Here is a 19474-nt window from a genome sequence, read left to right on the forward strand (position 1 = left end):
ATGTCTTGGGAAGCCAATGGTTGGGCGTTGGCTGAGGATGGTCGCGGAGTCAGTTGCTGGTTGAAGTTTGAAGCGGGTCCAGTCGGAGCTGGACTTTGCGGCAAACTTAACTTTTGAACACGAGACTCAACGGAAAGAAAAGAAACTAAAGTAAAAGAATAAAATGAGTAACGAGACTAGGTGGTTTTTCTTCTCATCGTGGTGTTAAGTAGCAACTGGCCTGTAGGCCAGAGCACGCTCAAAGAGCGCTAAAACAGCGTCAAAACGCGGTGGCGAGAAGAAGAGAGGACGAGAGAGAAAGATTTGATGGTGTCCTGAGGTTTTAAACTCGGCTTTGGACACATCCCATCTGGTGTCTTGACCAATTAGATAGGCTATTATCTTAGCTAGGGTTGTTCCTTCCATCATAAATCAGTTTGTTATCTGGTCACATGGTCTGAATTTTACACACTCTTGCAAAGTATACTTTTGGATGTGATTTCTATAACCAGAATATGATACATTTGACAAAGAATCAATTGGAAGAAACGTTTCAAGCTAGAATTGTCAAACTCATACATACCAAACACGACTAAACCTTAAGTCATTCAATAGTTATTAAAAAGACATACATAATATGTGCTTAAAACATGATAGTCTAATGTGTGGTTACATACATAATATAGTGTTATGCCTAGAAAATGTCCGTTTAGGATGATTTTATATGCATATGAAAAAGAAAGTCTCTGTGTAATTCTATGTAGGCCAAAAGACATGTTCTTTGGACAGAGGAATTTCAGTCTGGTTCTTTGTCTTCTATGTGTGGGGGAAAAGTCAATCTAAAGAAGCTTGTGATTTCTCTTGTGGAACACGTGATGGCCATCTCTTTGACCATTAATCTTGATTATTTGTCCCAAATTTGACGATCTCCTTCCGGCATATTGTACTTATCAATAAGTGTTCTTTTGTCTTAATGTTGCAAGCTGTTCTGTGAAAGAGGCTTGTTGGTTAGGCTTGCTCCAGAGGTCGGAGATAGGCATCTTTATGACGCTGTCCTGTTCTCCTGGAATTTCAGCTCCTCATGTTTCGATGTTCTGATGGAATCTTAGTTTTGTCTGACTCGTTCTGATGCTACACAACAATATATAGTGATATTCTCAATGTTACTCAGGAAACAGGATACAGGTTTAACTCATTCGAAATACTTATGCTTAATTTTACACTGTCAGATATGCAAAAGAAATCTCTCCTATCTCTTGCTCTGGCTACTGTGTATAGACCGCCAGGGCCGTATACAGATTTCCTAAAAGAATTTGCAGATTTCCTCTCAGACCTATTGGTTAACGTTGATAAAGTGCTAATTGTCTGAAACTTTAACATTCATGTTGATAATATAAACAGTGCGTTAGGACTTGCGTTTACAGACTTAATAAACTCTTTTGGAGTCAAGCAAAACATAACCAGACCCACTCATCGTACACTAGATTTTTTTTTTTTTTTTTTTACAATCTGTTAGATAGCTAAATCTAACAGAGTTAGATCTGCTAAAATAGATCGCATCAGAAATACAATAACAAATGTAGAATTGACATTCAGTAATTGTAATTCAGTCTTGTAATTCAGTTTCATTCATTGCACCCAAAGAAAAACTGCAGTGCTTTACAACTATAGGACAGGAAAATCTAAATAAACTTATCACTGCATCTAAACCAACATGTTTATTAGATCCTGTACCCAGGGTTTAAATTGGGCTGGGGCCGTCCAGGGCTGAGCCCCGGCACATAGACTCCAGGGCTCGACATTAACGCTTCATTAATGCCAGACAAGTAACATGATTAAAACATCAATAACCAAAAATAACTATGTAAACACCAAAACGCAAGTATTATTCTGATTTTATTACATTTAGAGTAAGTGGCGAATAGTGGATATAGCTACTGTATATAATGCATCTATTGACAGTAGAAGGTTGCGCTGCTGAGGCGAGGTTCACGCAGCCTCTCGAGGAGAAATGAAAACGCGCAACACTAAGAAACTCAGCATACTGAGGTAAAAATTCAAAATGGAAAGTTTTTATATTTAAAATACAGTTAGTTAGGCAACATCACTCACCATTACGACTGTTTAATAGTTCTATAAACAGTTCAGTGAGCAAATACAATAATATTAGGTCACTTACATTTTTGGCGGAACCACAGCGCATCTCAAAGCAACCATCTGATTCATTGCTGAATGATTCAGTGTTTTGAACGAATCGGTTGAGTCAAAGTTTCATTAGCCCATGCATAAACATCTGATGAATCTGTTGTTTGAACGAATCGGTTGAGTCAAAGTTTCATTAGCTCATGCATAAACATCTGATGAATCTGCCGTTTGAACGAATCGTTTGAATGAACGTCTCAATGACTCACTCATTAAACGCTCACTACTGGCACCTACTGGCGTTTTAATTTAGTTTAAAAGTATAATTTCCACCATTTCTTGTTTGTATATTTAAACTTTTTTTTTTTAAAGAATCTCATAATTTAATGTAGTTGTATTTTTCAGTGTAAATGATTTAATTTGATAACGTATAGATAACAATCACATTATTATAATTGAATTTATAGATCAAATGTAAGAATTTGAAATGAAAGTTAATGAGATTAGTGGGAAAATGCCCTCTATAAAGGTAAAGAAAAAAAAATACCTTGGATAAAATGTAAAAAACATGCAGATTTTTAGCCTATGTCACAGCTGATAGAAAACCGATTAGAATATTGCATTAGAATAAATCATCTTTGCAAAAAAACAAAACACACACACACACATACATAATACATATATATTTCCATTGTCCTCATTTATAAGTCGCTTTGGATAAAAGTGTCTGCTAAATTACTAAAAAAATAAATATATATATATATATATATAAGCTCGATACCATAGAGCCCCCCCACATAGCAAATCCCAATTTAACCCCTGCCTGTACCCACTAAACTACTGAAAGAGTTGTTACCTGTAGCAGAAGAACCGCTTCTCAATATTGTTAACTCATTGTTATCTTTAAGTAAAAATGTAAAAATATATAGCAGTAATAAGAAACTGTCTCAAGACTTAATGTAATCATTTTTAGTTTCATTATTCTTCTTAAAAATATGAATATTATTTTAAAAAAAATATACTAGTTTTAGTCATTTATATAATGAATGCAGCATCCTTACAATACAGAGATATGCATTTATGTTTTAATGATGTGTTTTAAATTTATTTATGTTTTATATTTATATGTACATTTATTTTTGTTGACAAGGTTATCAGTCAATCATCTCAAATTTCGTGAGTGATAATTGTAGGATCAGAACGAGTCAGACAAAACTAAGATTCGATCAGAACATCGAAACATGAGGAGCTGAAATTCCCGAGAAGCCCAACAGGACATCATAAATCTGTCCGTGGTACTCTGGTGCCATGAGTCTGGAGCAAGCCTAACCAACAAGCCTCTTTCACAGAACAGCTCGCAACATTAAGACAAAAGAACACTTATCGATAAGTCCAATGCAGGAAGGAGATCGTCAAATTTGGGGCAAATAATCAAGATTAATGGTCAAAGAGATGGCCATCACATGTGTTCCACGAGCGAAATCACGAGCTTCCTTAGATTGACTTTTCCCCCACCCATACAAGACAAAGACTGAGACTGGAATTCTTTAGGAGACATTTTAACCTCTCTCTGGTCTTCACCGAACATGTCCCTATGTCCTACATAGAATTACACAGAGACTTTCTTTTTCATATGCATATAAAATCATCCTAAAAGGACATTGCTAGGCATAACACTATATTATGTATGTAACCACACATTAGACTATCATGTTTTAAGCACATATTATGTATGTCTTTCTAATAACTATTGAACGACTTTAAGGGTTAGTCGTGTTTGGTATGTATGAGTTTGACAATTCTAGCTTGAAACATTTCTTTCAATGAATTCTGTGTCAAATGTATCATATTCTGGTTATAGAAATCATGTCCAAAATTATACTTTACAAGAGCGTGTAAAATTCGGACCATGTGACCAGATAACAAACTGATTTATGATGGGAGGAACACCCCTAGCTAAGATAATAGCCTATCTAATTGGTCAACACACCAGTTGGGAGGTGTTCCAAAAGCCGAGTTTAAAAACTCAGGACACCATCAAATCTTCCCTTCTTCTCTTCTGCCCTTCTCTCTTCTCGCCACCGCGTTTTGACGCTGTTTTAGCGCTCTTTGAGCGTGCTCTGGCCTACAGGCCAGTTGCTACTTAACACCACGATGAGAAGAAAAACCACCTAGTCTCGTTACACCCTTTCTTTCTTTTATTTTAGTTTATTTTCCGTTGCGAGTTTCGTGTTCTCAGTTTAAGTTTTGCCGCCACGCCTTGTCTCCGAGTTCAACTCGAGCCTGTGACCGCCTCAAAACTTCAACCAGACCAACTCTGCATCCTCAGCCAACGCCCAAGACATCACTTCAACGACTACTGAACTTCCAGCCAATCGGCAACTTGGGAAACCCCTTTTCCTGCAACACCGACAACGACAAAAGGGAATCCCTGTAACACAAAGGCAACGCAAGCAAGTAACCTTCAGGTCTAACTGAACTGGTGCATTTAATATAAATTTTAGCCTCATTGAGAAACTCAATGCGAGGGTTAATTAAGTGATTGATGGTTGTTCAGGTCTATGCGATAGCACATATTGCTATAAACTTGGGATTTCACTTTCTCATTCTCTAAACTCATCCTTTCTCTCTTTCTGCAACGTGTGAATGTGTGAATGCGTGTGTCCATGTGTTAGATTAGTTTATGTCTTAGGTTTATATAAATAAAGTCTTATTTATATTGAAAAGAGAAGTATCTTGTGTTTTGTGCTTACAAGTTAATGTCTTAATCTGCCGATCTTGTTACTGTGCTTATTAATAGTGTTTTCACTATATTTTGGATTTTAATATCCAGTGCAGAAGTAATGTTATACGGCTCGTTCAGTGAATCGCTGCCGACTCAGTGATCAGCCGCAAAACAGTGATTCTGTTCAAATTCCCTATAAAATCATAAATGATTCCCTTTGAGCTAAATTAAATTATATCTATGTATAAACCCTACAAATTTAACTGATAGGCTACACTCCTGTATTTAAATGTAGCAAATCATAAATGGATTGTATGAAAGTGAGTAAAGAAGGCTGTCAATTAATGAAGCTCTTTTTTACATCGTGTGTGCACTTTGTTGATTATAATGAGAAAACTTAAATTTAAGTTTCGAACCAAGATGGCGACGCGGTCAGACGCAGAGGCTACTCCGGGTCCTAAAGACAGTGTTTTTATGTCTGTTAGTCTCGTCTCCTCGTCTCACTTTACCACAAAATCATCAGATAAACACTCAGAATCTATGATGGCCAGGGCCTTCTGGAAATTGTCAGTGTGTACAAACATCAGCTTTCGCCAGTGACTACTGAGAAGCTACGAGGCCTCTGTCTGCTGCTGAAGCCGAGCCCCGAGACCGCGGCCTCACCTACTGAGGCTACCCGCACAAAGCGGCGACGCCCCTTGTGTTTTTTTTTTGTTTTTTTTTATCTACATGCAAATGTTGCACTAAAATTTGATTTCTGTGACAATGACAGTCAATAAGCAGACACTTTTATCCAAAGCGACTTACAAATGAGGACAATGGAAGCAATCAAAATCAACAAAAGAGCAATGATATGCAAGTGCTATAACAAGTCTCAGTTAGCTTAACACAGTACACATAGCAAGGGTTTTTTTTTCCTCTAAATTATATAATAAATAAAAAGAAAACAGAATAGAAAAAGAATAGAGCAAGCTAGTGTTAGAGGCCTTATAGTGTACATATTTAAATAATTGACAAATAACACAAATTCATTATACAGTGCCATGCAAAAGTATTGAAACCCCTTTTTTCATGTTTTGTTATGTTGCAGCCTTATGTTAAACTGTTTTAAAACACATTTTAGGCTTATTAATAAGAAATGTGCATTGTGCACAAGTAATACTCCAAATAAAGTTTCATTAAAATTATCTGTCAGTAAATATGTTAATAGATTTGAACTACACTTTGTATAATATAAATGTATTTTAAATATATTACTTTTTTTTTACTAGGGTAGTCATTTGGTTTGAGTTTGAAAGGTCACTATGAACTACCATAAAAAAAAAAATTAAAAGAATACAACAAAATTATCTGGCTTTAATGATAATTACAATTTACATATGATTTATATAATTATAATATGATTCATATTATTATTAGTCCATTACACACAAGCACTTTTAGTTTAACAATTATTATAAAGCATTTATTGAAATTAATATTAATATATACAGATCATATGTAATATAAATAAGTGGTAGAATCAATAGATAATGCTTTAAAAATGGCTACATGTGACTTCCGGTTGGGCAGTGAAGCAACATGGCAGGTTAAGCTGCGAGCTCCCTTAAGCCAGTTTTAAAACTCTGCTAAACTCGATTTATACTCATTGGTAATTTATGTGTGCTGAGAGATGAGCGGAGGGACAAAATCTAAAGCTAAAAGAAACCTTGAAAAGCAAGGCAAAGACTCAACATGCAAGGAGTAGAAGATGGCGATCAGGAAACCCATAAGAACCCATGGTAACACGGGTGTCACAAACACTGGTGATTATCTGGAAAGGTCTTTTTAAAGCATTATCCCTCACTTTCAACTCAGGAAGTCCCTAAGTGACTTATAATGAACACCCAGGTTCAGTCATGTGACAAAGTGTGCATTTTTTGTTGCCATGGCAACATTTCCAAAATGGTGTCCTGTCTGGTTAGCACATGTTGCAGTGTCAGCAATTTTTTAAAACGTTTGTTTTTGTTACAAAAGGTATGTTTCAACCCATGCAACAATTCTAATGTTTTACAGTTTTTCTTGATTGCTAACACACAATTCATGAAACAATTCACCATTTTCTCACAACTATAAACACAATCTCAAAACTACACACCAACTTGTGCAGACTTCAAACTTCCAGGTCAAAATCAAATAGTTTAGTCAAAAACATGTTCTCTTTTGTCAGACTCAAACTTTGGCCTCAGATGACACACAAAGCTGTCAAATACACAGACTATTTTCCTGACTAGAGAACACTAGTGAGATCAATTCAAAACACTGTTACAAAAACCTCATTTTGGGAAACAGGAAACATCTTGCAAGTCAATGTCTGTTACAGTATGCAGCGTAAATAGAGTTGTGCAGATACAGAAAAATTCACCAATAAACTTTAAGAAAAGTTTACTTTCATTACACTACTGTAAAGTTTCTTAGTCTTCTGAGAAAAGACTTTCTCTGCCTCCCCTAGACAGTCGACTCTCAGTTCTGCACACATACATGTAAAAAGTACTTAGCTACAAATCAATTCATCAGTTACGAGTTTGAGGCTGTGTGCTACAGTATTTACAGTACAAAGAATAGTGAAAGTTCTCTCATCTGAAGAACTGCTGCTATGTACTATAATTGTAATGTGTAGATGAGCCTGCAGGCAGCATTTCTTATGCTCATTCCATGCACAAGAACATGCTCAACTATAGTGCTTTATACTTCATCAGGAACAAATGACCTTTGACCTCATCCCCTTCATTTTTATTTTCTCCTCCAATTCCTCTTTGTCTCCCACTACCAGGATTCATTTTCCAAAACACATAATCACTTGTGCTATTGTTTATATCATCCTAAGATTCTGACCTGTGTGTCATCAGTTTTGCTACTTAATGTTCACACATGGATAAATGTGTGCTGTTTGAGTTCATTTTGTGATGCTTGAGTTAATTATATTGTGTGTTTGTGTTTTCTGACTGAGAACATGGTTAAACCTGTGCAAAATGATGCTGTTTTTGTGTAGAGTTTTGCAGAAAACATTGAGCAAAGTGGAACGTGTGTGCAAACAGGTGAAATGAGTTAAAAGTTTTGAGAAATGTGTCTTTGTTTCGAGAACTGTATGAATGGTTTGGAAAATTGGGCCAAATGAATCAGTTATAGTGTGTTAGCAATCGAGAAAAACTGTAATAACATATCTTAGATTACTCTTAACCTGATTTTAATACGTTTCTTGAGCAAATTGATATAAAACAAGTTGGAAAGATATTGTGGTGACATATGTCACATCGGGCTATTAACCTTATAAAAGTAGGTGGAATTTTTATGTGACGTATTTGTCACATTAAGAAAAATTGTACTCATTTTTGAGTTATGAAAAAAAAAAAATCTAAAAATTAATTTCTGGTTAAACTATATACCTGAAAATAGAGGTCTGCGCGGGACTGTTTTTTTAGTCGCACTCCCGCGAGGTTTTATTCCGCACCCACCCACTTCCGTGATATATTCACTCTTTGTTCACCCGCTGTCCGCTTTGAATAATTTTCTTCCCGACCCGACCGTTCCCGCCAAATTTAGATCTCGTTTCCAAAATCTCACATTTAAATTTCCTCTACTAAAAGAAAGAGAGATAGGCTAACAAATAAACGTGTAGTCTGCACAAAATTGTATTTGTTATTTTATTCGTCTTGTCAAGAGTCTTGAAGTTATTGACAGCAAAATGTTAAAAGTGTTTTGCGTCTTAAGACATAAAATTTGTTTAACATTTTGCTGCCAACACAGTAGGAAAAAAAGTATTTTTATTCGTCTTGTCAAGATACAATTCGTTTAACATTTACAACACAATAGGAAAAAGTGTCGCAGAGAAAAAAAAAAAAAAAAATTAGGTCGACAAGGTTGTACAGGCTCTTGTCAGGCTACAACCTGCTCTGAGGACTATTATGCACATGCTGTGTGCACATATGGGGCAATGAACGTGAGTGACGATCGAAATTCACCTTGTAAAATAATTCAAATAACATAGTTAGGGGCTTTTATGTATATGCTTGACTTAATGGGAGATACGGACATCGAAGAAAGTACAGTATATATGGGTATGGGTGCAATAACCTATAATAGGCCACACCTTATATCTAGAAGAGGGCCCTCCGTTCAGCTGAGGCTTTCCCCCTCTATGGAGACAGTGACTCAAAACCCTAAGTTGTGGGTGAACATTCCCAAATGGAGGTCAGTTGATATCCTTTCAGTTCATTTAAATTGTTTAGATTTATGTAAAAGTTGTTTAGTTGTTCATACTTGTTCAAATGTTAGCCAATGGGGTTATCATTCAGAGAGGATTGTTGTTGAGAGAAATAAATGCAGGAGAGGGACATTGAGATAATGTCTCTGAATGTTAACGGATTGGGGAACCCAGCCAAAAGGTCTAAAGTAATAGCTAAATTGAAAAAGGAAAAGAAGCATATCTTCTTGTTGCAAGAAACACACTTGTCAAATGAGGAACATGGAAAAACAAAAAAAAATTGTTTTTAATGTCTTTTATAGTTCATGCCCAAACCGTCGTAGGAGGGGGGTAATTATTTTAATTTCAAAAGGTGTTAATTTTGAGTATCAGAAAGAAATAAAGGATAAAGAAGGGAGATATGTTATTGTTAAAGGAACAATTAATAATAACACAGTAACCCTTGTGAATGTTTATACCCCACCGGAAAGTAATAAACAACATTTCAAATTATTATTTGATATTGTAGCTAAGGAAATGGAGAGGGTTTGTATATGTGGAGGAAACATAAACATTGTGCTAAACCATGATTTGGATACTACAAGCCATAAAAGAAACAAAAAACATAACAAAATTCATGAATCACATATGTACAGAAATGGGACTTATAGATGCCTGGAGGGAACTACACCCATTAGAGAAGGACTATAGTCACTACTCTGCCACGCATTCTGTATACTCTAGAATAGATTACTTTCTCTTACAAGAGGAAAACAGACACAGGATACAGCAATGTTGAATTGGGGTAGCTGATGTATCAGATCATAGTGCTATCTACAGGTGCATCTCAATAAATTAGAATGTCGTGGAAAAGTTCATTTATTTCAGTAATTCAACTCAAATTGTGAAACTCGTGTATTAAATAAATTCAATGCTCACAGACTGAAGTAGTTTAAGTCTTTGGTTCTTTTAATTGTGATGATTTTGGCTCACATTTAACAAAAACCTCTCCACAAATTAGAATACTTCATAAGACCAATAAAAAAAACATTTTTAGTGAATTGTTGGCCTTCTGGAAAGTATGTTCATTTACTGTATATGTACTCAATACTTGGTAGGGGCTCCTTTTGCTTTAATTATCGCCTCAATTCGGTGTGGCATGGAGGTGGTTTGTGGCACTGCTGAGGTGGTATGGAAGCCCAGGTTTCTTTGACAGTGGCCTTCAGCTCATCTGCATTTTTTGGTCTCTTGTTTCTCATTTTCCTCTTGACAATACGTTCAGGTCTGGTGAGTTTGCTGGCCAGTCAAGCACACCAACACCATGGTCATTTAACCAACTTTTGGTGCTTTTGGCAGTGTGGGCAGGTGCCAAATCCTGCTGGAAAATGAAATCAGCATCTTTAAAAAGCTGGTCAGCAGAAGGAAGCATGAAGTGCTCCAAAATTTCTTGGTATACGGGTGCAGTGACTTTGGTTTTCAAAAAACACAATGGACCAACACCAGCAGATGACATTGCACCCCAAATCATCACAGACTGTGGAAACTTAACACTGGACTTCAAGCAACTTGGGCTATGAGCTTCTCCACCCTTCCTCCAGACTCTAGGACCTTGGTTTCCAAATGAAATACAAAACTTGCTCTCGTCTGAAAAGAGGACTTTGGACCACTGGGCAACAGTCCAGTTCTTCTTCTCCTTAGCCCAGGTAAGACGCCTCTGACGTTCAGGAGAGGACAACTGTAGCCAAATTCCTTGACACGTCTGTGTGTGGTGGCTCTTGATGCCTTGACCCCAGCCTCAGTCCATTCCTTGTGAAGTTCACCCACATTCTTGAATGGATTTTGCTTGACAATCCTCATAAGGCTGCGGTTCTCTCGGTTGGTTGTGCATCTTTTTCTTCCACACTTTTTCTTCCACTCAACTTTCTGTTAACATGCTTGGATACAGCACTCTGTGAACAGCCAGCTTCTTTGGCAATGAATGATTGTGGCTTACTCTCCTTGTGAAGGGTGTCAATGATTGTCTTCTGGACAACTGTCAGATCAGCAGTCTTCCCCATGATTGTGTAGCCTAGTGAACCAAACTGAGACACCATTTTGAAGGCTCAGGAAACCTTTGCAGGTGTTTTGAGTTGATTAGCTGATTGGCATGTCACCATATTCTAATTTGTTGAGATTTGTTGAGTGAATTGGTGGGTTTTTGTTAAATGTGACAATTAAAAGAACCAAAGACTTAAACTACTTCAGTCTGTGTGCATTGAATTTATTTAATACACGAGTTTCACAATTTGAGTTGAATTACTGAAATAAATGAACTTTTCCACAACATTCTAATTTATTGAGATGCACCTGTATGTGAGGATCTCTCTGGGTGAAAAAAAAGAAACACGCTGTGGAAATTAAATCTAGGAATATTAAATAATAAAATAATAATTGAACAAATTTGGATGGAAATAAAAAGATATTTAGCGGAAAATAACAAAGGTGAGGTGAACCCCTCCATATTATGGGATGCACTTAAGGCAGTGATTCGAGGAAAATTATTATCTATTACAAGCACTTTTAAAAACGAAAGGGTAGCTCATTATGAAAACCTTACTTCAGAATTAAAACAATTTGAGCTTAAACATAAACATAATGTGAACAAAGAGGTGATGGCTCAAATTGGAGAATTGAGAAAGGAAATTAACGGCCTATTACAAAAAAGGCAAGATTTTTAAAACAAACTTATTATGAAGCAGGACCAAGAGCAGTTAAATCATTGGCAAGGCGAATGCGAAAGCAACAAATTAATAATTTAATCTCTAAATTATGCGATCCCAAAACAAATCAGATTAAATACGATCCAAAAGATATTTAAAGTATTTTTAAGAATTATTATGAAAAACTATTCAAACAGACCTCTGTAATGGATAGGACAAAAGTTCCAGAATTCCTTAATACATTAGATCTGCCCTCTGTTGGTGATTTACAAAATAAATGTTTAACTGCAGAAATAACCACTGAGGAGTTACAACAAGCCATGAGTAAACTAAAGTCAGGCAAAGCACCAGGGAGTGATGGATTCCCGTCAGAGTGGTACAGAATTTTTAATAAAGAACTGATGCCATTGCTAATGGACACCTTCAACTGGGTCATAAAAGGAGGAAAAATTCCTCCGTCATGGAAAGAGGCTATAATTTCCGTAATCCCAAAGGGGAAAAAAAAACGGGAACACTGTCAAAATTATAGACCTATATCACTCCTTAATACAGATTATAAAATGTATAGTTCTATTTTAGCATCCAGAATACAGTTGTTCTTACCAGATAGATGATTTGATAGATGAGGACCAAAAAATTTGGTTAAAGGTCGACAAGCATATGAAAATATTAGAAGAACTCTCCATATAATAGATAGGGCTCATCGAAATAAACTACCTGTTGCCCTAATCAGTCTTGATGCTGAGAAGGCCTCCGACAGGGAGTTTCTTTACTTATCACTAGAAAAGCTGGGTTTTAACGATACATCTATTCAGTGTATAAAGTCAATATATCAAAACCCAACTGCTAGAGTGAGAGTAAATGGGTCTCTAGCTGAAAGATTTCGCCTGGAAAGAGGAGCTAGGCAGGGTTGCTGTCTTAGTCCTTCTCTCTTCGCCATCTATATAGAACCACTGGCTCAATTAATCAGACAGCATTTGTTGATACCAGGGGTGGAAATCAATGGTATAGAACAAAATCAGTCTGTTTGCAGATGATGTTATGATTTATTTAGCTGAACCCAAGAAACATTTCACAAACCTTATGCAAGTGTTAGAGAAATTTAATGAATATGCCGGATATAAATTAAATGTAATAAAAACCCAAATTCACTTCGGATCTTAATTTCCGGGGGCGCGGCTTTGCTGCTGACCCTGTGCTCACCTCCTGTATTTTGTTTGTGATTTAAAGTCTTATTTATTTAAATTTATTTATTGCCGTTATGAATTTTGCACCATTATGGATATTACTCTCCTTCATGGCACTCGCACCTGGGTACTATTGCTGGCCAAACCAAAAAGACGCTCTCATCTACACGCGTGAGGATTTGCTGTCTCTTCATTCTGCTGCCGGGTCCTCATCTATAAATTTTTCAGAGGATTGTTATGCTATCAGGCGGCGTGACAGATGTCCGGAGAGACGAAAGAAAGAGCGGAAAAAGCGTGGTTCAAGAGGAGGTGTAAGACATCGACTCTGGAAACGTCGGAGCAGATTTCCCTTGCCCGTCATTACCCTGTCAAATGTGCGTTCGGTAAGCAATAAACTTGATGAACTTAAGATAAGAGCTAGATATGACCGTGAATTCAGACAAAGCAACCTTGTTTGCCTCACGGAAACCTGGCTTAAAGATCATCATACAACCCCGTGTTTAACAGGGTATACAACAATACGAGCCGACAGAGACGAGCGCAGCTCATTTAAATCTATAGGAGGAGGGCTGTGCGTGTTTGTCGATAACAGCTGGGCCACACAGTACTGTGTACGGGAAAAAGTATGCACGCCGGACTTTGAGATTTTAACGATCTCTTTTAGACCATTTTATCTCCCGCGGGAGTTTGGCCAGATTACTGTTATATTCACTTATGTACCCGGACCAAATGTTGGTGCTGCTGGGTAGAGAATAGCGGAAAGTTTTAACGATGCGCTTGCCCGGTCTGCAGACCAACCTGTTTTAATTATTGGGGATTTTAATTCTTGTGACTTATCTGAATACCTGCCTACACTTCAACAGTATGTGGACTGCCCTACCCGCTTAAATCGAACTATTGATCGCTGCTATGGAAATATCACCAATGCTTATAAAGCGGTTTGCAGACCTCCCCTCGGGAAATCCGACCACAATGTAATACATCTCTTGCCCAAGTATAGGGCTGCTGTGAAGAGAGCGAAGCCTGTTATTAAGCAGATACATGTGTGGTCTGACAGGTGTAAAGAGCGACTAAAGGACTGTTTTGAAGAGACTAATTGGGACATTTTTTTTCAGTCATGTCAGGATGCCGATGAACTCACAGACACTATTACGTCGTATATCAAATTTTGTGAAGATTCTGTATCTGAAACTAAAACTGTGAAAATTTTTCCTAATAACAAGCCTTGGGTATCTAGACAGCTGAAAATGTGTCTTAATGAAAGGAAGGTTGCTTTTTGCTCAGGAAATACAGAATTACTGTGTGTGAAAAGGAAATTCTCAAAGCAAAATTTGATTTTAAAACGAAAATTGAGAGTAATTTTTTAACAATGTCAGACAGGCTTGGAAGGGACTAAATGCATTAATGGGCAGGTCAAATAAAAAAAGATAATAGTTTGGTCAGAAATTGTCAAACCTTTATTAAAGATTTGAATAATTTTTATTGTAGATTCGACACAGTGGAAGGTCTGACAGAATGCAATGAGATATGCAAAAATCTTAGTGTAGAGGAATCTATAGTTATTAAGGAGACAGATGTTATTGCAAGTCTTAGAAAACTAAAGTCAAATAAGACCACTGGCCCGGATGGTCTTAAAGCCTGTCTTCTTAAAGACTGTGCTCCTCAATTAAAGGGAGTTTTTACAAGGCTATTTCAATTTCTCTTGGACAAAAGTGCAGTGCCAAAACTATGGAAATACTCAGTGATTCAACCTGTGGCTAAAAAAACAGGTGCAAGTATGCCAAATGATTACCGGCCCATTGCAATAACTTCTATATTATGCAAAACTATGGAGCGAGTTTTAACTAGTTATCTAACTTCAAGTGTGGCCTCTAAGCAAGATCCACTTCAGTTTGCATATAAGAGAAATAGAGGCACAGACGATGCTGTACTGACTCTTCTTAATACAGTTACTAAACATCTTACAAATCCTAAAGGATACGCTATGATTTTATTTGTAGATTTTAGTTCAGCTTTTAATTCAATGAAGACAAATCTTCTTTTAAAAAGGTTAGTGGATCTTAATATTAATCAAGGGCTCATCCTCTGGATTAGAAATTTTCTCTCTTGTCGTCCACAAAGAGTTTGTGTTAGAGGGGTGATGTCTGATGTGCTCACTGTGAGTAATGGTTGCCCACAAGGTTGTGTTCTCTCCCCTGTGCTGTTTTCTATTTTTACTAATGAATTTACAATTAATGAGGAAAATTTCAGACTATTTAAATACGCTGATGATATGGCCCTGGTTGGCCTGTTGGACAAAACAAATCATGCATATGATCTGGCCTACCTGACGCACATTAAGGCTCTTGAAACTTGGTGTTGCTCTAGCCAATTAGAAATTAATGTTGCCAAGACTAAAGAATTAATTATGTGTACAAAACGAGATGTGATATGTGAGCTGATTTCACTTGGGAGTCAACAAGTTGAAATTGTGGAACATTTTAAGTATCTCGGATCAATTTTGGATTCTCAGTTGAGTTTTGCTGATAATTCAGAGTATATTTTTAAAAGATGCTCTCAGCGACTCTTTCTTCTCAGACAGCTCAGTGGTCTTGGTGTTAGTAAGCACATCTTGGAACTTGTGTATATATCCATTGTTGAAAGTGTTTTAACGTTTCATCTTTCTGTCTGGTACGAGCATCTAAATTGCAGACTCAAGAACAAACTTTCCAGAATTGTATCCTTGGCAAATAAAATAATTGGCAGGCCTCAGAATCAATTAACACAACTTTACGTAGAAAGGACAAAGAAGAAGGCGAGAGTTATTCTTGCAGATGGCTCTCATCCTCTTTTTAGCCAGTTTGAGCTCTTGAAGTCAGGTAGACGTTATAGAGTTCCCCTAGCAAATAAAAATGTGTATAAGAGGTCCTTTATCCCCAATGCAATTAGAATCATTAATTCAGCAACTTTTTAATTAAGCAGTGTGTAAGCCTTGAATTGTATCCATTTTTTCTTTGTGTTGTGTGTGTAACGTGACTAGTTATTGTGATTTTATTTTATTTGTATGTTGTTATTAATTTTGTTGTGTTGGTGAGCCAAAGACAATTTTCCACTCAGGTGGACAATAAAGTTGTACATTATACATTACATTAATTGTAAACCAAACACAGAACTCAAACAAACTTATGACATTAAATGGGACGCAAAATGTCTAAAATACCTAAAGGTATTTAAGGTATAATAGGTGTAAATGTAACTAAAGATTTAACAAAATTGTATAGGGCCGATTAAGATCTAATTACTAATACCGTATTGTCCCGAATATAAGATGACCCTGATTATAAGACGACCCCCCTTTTTCCAGATGTACATTTTGGAAAAAGGCTTTTTGAAAACCAAATCTTGTTTTTGTTTTGTTTTTTCTCTCTCTGTAAAACACATTTTGTCTTAAGTTATTTTCAAATTGTTTATTTTTCCTATTTTAATTTTTGTTTTGAAAGTATGGTAAATACTGGTAAAATGTACCAACAATGACACTGAAAAATATACACTTTTTAATATACCATAAAAATAACAGGTAGCCCATCTGAATTATATGACATTTAGGCTATCAATCTCATAGTAGCCTACCAAAATTTTATTATCAGTAGAAGTGAAATCTTATTGTAGTCTTCAAATCTGGGTACTGTCTTATGTTTTAAAATCACTTACGGAGGAAGTTTGGTCTCATCAGACTAACATGACAGTCACGACTCATGCCCCTGTAAGCTTTTCTTTTTCTTTTGTTTTCACTCGCGATCTTTACAACACACATTACATTACATATTTCATGGCACACTCGTTTTATGCGTTTTTGGCGCCACCTATTGTCGTGGATGTATTACTGACATGTCAAAGTCTAGACCCTGAATATAAGACGACCGCGTTTTTTCAGATGTATTTCCAAGAAAAAAACATCGTCTTATATTCGGGTCAATACGGTAATATAAAGAGCGATATTGAGAGGTGGTCCACATACCCCATGAGCATCAGTGATAGATGTAAAATATTCATTTTTACTCCTCTTATCCTGTTTCAATCACTCCCAGTGGAAATCCCACTATGGGGTGGTAAAAGACCCTGAGTGCGCTATTCAACACTCTAACTACCTAAAGAAAAAGGTGGTATGGCTCTTCCATATCTTAAAAATTATTTCTATGCAGCACAAATGCGTCCCATTTTTTTACTGGTGTACTTCTAGTTACATAGCCACATGGAAAGACATAGAAACAAATATACAGGATCTTCAAGTTCAGCCCTTTATAGGGGAGAGTGAAATTCTTGTACATAGTAAAGACAAAATGGGCCCAATTTTGACATTTTCATTAAAGATCTGGCATTCTATTGTCAAACACTTCAAACTGGAGAAAGAGATTGGAATACTTAGGTGGATTACGCATGATGAAGAATTTAAACCAGGAAGGGAAGATCCAATATTTCTACAATGGAAGGAGAGGGGAATAACAGCATTGTGTAGTGTATTTACAAAGGGTGAAATGAAAAGTTTCCAGGACTTAAAGGATGATTTTGTACTTAGAAATCAGGACTTATTTAGATATTTCCAATTAAGGGATTTCTACAATTAAAAAAAGGAAAATTAGAGCAAATGATATCCATTCCCTTACTAAAATGATGATGGATGCCTATAATCATACTCTACCCAGAATAATTTCTTCCCTATATGAGGTGTTAATGTGTTGCTGCCCTTCTTCCACACTATATATAAAATTGAAATGGGATAAAGAATTAAAGACTGAAATACCAGAAACAGATTGGTGTGATATGTGGATAATACATCAAAGTACCACTAGCTCACAAATGGAGTTTTCCTGGAAGTGCCTTATTCGCTTCTTTATAACACCTAAGATCAAAAGCAAACAAGTGCCAACACGCTAAAGATGAAAAAATGGACTGGGAAAAGTGGTTGATAAATAAAGAATATAAAGACAAGTAAACTGGTTGCCTCTAATTCCGAATATTTAGTTTGCATGTTATAGTGCATATTAACAACTAATAAATTTTCTTAAACAGAAAAAAAATCAGTATCAGAACCTACAAATTGGCTTGTAAAAAATGAGAATCGGCCACGAAAAATCATGAACTGTGCATCACTATTGTCTAATAATCCAAACATTATTATAGAAAGCAAATAACATGCAATGATATAGGAGCTACAGACAAGATGCCAGAAGTAATGCTAGTGTCTTCTGTGTTGTTTGCAAAAAATGTAATTATGATAATAATATAATAATTTAAATAAATGTTATATTATCTAAATAGACCAATTCAGTGTTTGCAAACAGTGATGATGTTTTGTGGGCGGAGCCTATCCGGTAGCAAATTCATGTGGCAGTCTATGGAAGCCATGAAATAAAAAAAAGAGGTAAATTTGAGTTTAAAATTTCAAAAATCTGAAAGTGAAGTGAAAGTGACGTGACCCATACTCGGAACTCGCTCTGCGTTTAACCCATCCAAAGTGCAAACACACAGCTGTAAACACACACACACACACACACAGACACAGAGCAGTGGGCAGCCAATTATGCTGCGGCGCCCGGGGAGCAGTTGGGGGTTCGGTGCCTTGCTCAAGGGCACCTCATTCGTGGTATTGAGGGTGGAGAGAGCGCTGTACATTCACTCCCCCCACCTACAATTCCTGCCGGCATGAGACTCGAACTCGTACAAGGGTTACAAGTCCGACTCTCTAACCATTAGGGCACGACTTCCCCATAAATAAATCTGACTTTATTCTCACAATTCCAAGATTATCTCTCATAATTCTGATAAGAAAAATCAACTTGTCATTCTCTATTTTCCCCTCGACTCAGAATCATGAGCTTATGTCCCACACTTCTGGCTTTTTTTTTTCTCAGAATTGACAGACTTGCTATTGTTGAGTTAAATCAAGTTATAAAGTCCGAAATACGAGATAAACTTGCATTTGCGAGAAAAATGGTCAGAATTGTGACATAAAATAGGTAAATGTAAAATGTTCTAAGTTTAAATAGTATTTCATGCTGTAACTATATAAATGTAATTAAGAATTATTATTATTATTATTATCTGCATATGTGAATATTATGTAGACCTATTGTTTAAATCAAATTAATGCTTTCAAAGTAGAGGAATCGTAGCAGGTTTCATCCATTAGTCTGTCCATTTAAATGTCTGCGTGTAGCTTCTATAAAAGCTTATTCTACGTTTAGTATTCTATAAAAATGATTTGCATTTCAATTCTGACATCCAAAGGCACAACAATACATGTTTTTCTTTTATTCCATGGAATTTTACTGTTTCCCTCCACTTGTTACCAGGGTTTTTCTGCCACCACAATGCACGTGCAGCTGCAAGTGACGTAACTGTGATGTCTACTCCAAATCGGTCTATAATAACATGTTATTTTATGATATATAGGTGTGTGTGTATATGTGTTTTTTCATCTGATACGTTTTAACTCTTATTTAAGAAAAGACTTGTTTTGCCTTTGAATTTTTATTTTTAT

At 36.3% G+C, this 19474-nt stretch overlaps 1 protein-coding gene across 9 annotated transcripts in view; it reads right to left on the reverse strand.

The window, feature by feature from the left end:
• LOC131536770 (stonustoxin subunit alpha-like) overlaps positions 1–19474 on the reverse strand; it is an 86180-nt gene that overhangs the window by 21738 nt on the left and 44968 nt on the right. The gene's annotated exons all lie outside the window — the stretch shown is intronic.

This window comes from Onychostoma macrolepis, chromosome 03 (genome assembly GCF_012432095.1).
Source record: "Onychostoma macrolepis isolate SWU-2019 chromosome 03, ASM1243209v1, whole genome shotgun sequence".
Classification (NCBI taxonomy): Eukaryota; Metazoa; Chordata; class Actinopteri; order Cypriniformes; family Cyprinidae; genus Onychostoma; species Onychostoma macrolepis.